Genomic DNA, 862 nt, shown 5'->3' with positions numbered 1-862 from the left:
GTGGGGGGGTGGGGGCGCAGTCTCTCACATACACAAAGGTACTATAACTTCATTTAATAACATAATCAGTAAACAATCTTAATTTTCCAAAATTTTGGGGGTCTTCATGAAGAGAGAGAGAGAGAGAGAGAGAGAGAGAACCAAGCCGTTCATAAACCGCTCGGACTTGGCTCGATAAAAAGCTCATTTATGTTTATTTGTTTATAAACAAGTCAAGCTTAAACTTTATTTTTAGGCTTGTTTAATAAACGAGCCGAGCTCGAGTAAAAAATATTGTTCATGAACAAGCTCGTGAACACCAAGGCTCGATACAAAATTATAAAAAAAAGTTGAGCCTAGGCTTATTTATGAGTTTGGTAATAAAATTGATATGAGCTTAAAAAGTAAACTTATATCCTTCTAAAACTTTAATTAATTATAAGTGACCACTCATCCAAACTAGATAAGCTAGATACTAAACTTGATATAGGCTTGAAAATATACTTGTTTTGGATCTCAAGCTCAAAGCATGATATTGAGCTTGAGTTTGGGCTTGATATTGAGCTCGAGCTTGGCTTATGAATCAAACCAATCCAAGCCGAGTTCAAGCTTTTATACTTTATAATGAGTTTAAGCTTGAACATTATTTTTAGGCTCGTATCAAGTTCAAGCCAAGTTTGAACATTCTACTTTTGTTGCCGAGCCGAGCTTGATCATTCATTACTCGACAAAGCTCGGCTTGTTTATAGCCTTAAGAGAGAGAGAGAGAGAGAGAGAGAGAGAGAGAGAGAGAGAGAGAGAGAGAGGTGGTCATCTCTGAGAGATTGGATTACTAAAATTGACAATCTATTGTGAGAAATATACATATAAAAAATTGAAATTT

The sequence above is a fragment of the Quercus suber genome, unplaced genomic scaffold (assembly GCF_002906115.3).
Source record: "Quercus suber isolate HL8 unplaced genomic scaffold, Cork oak 2.0 scaffold_189, whole genome shotgun sequence".
NCBI lineage: Eukaryota > Viridiplantae > Streptophyta > Magnoliopsida > Fagales > Fagaceae > Quercus > Quercus suber.
This window is presented reverse-complemented; position numbering follows the sequence as displayed.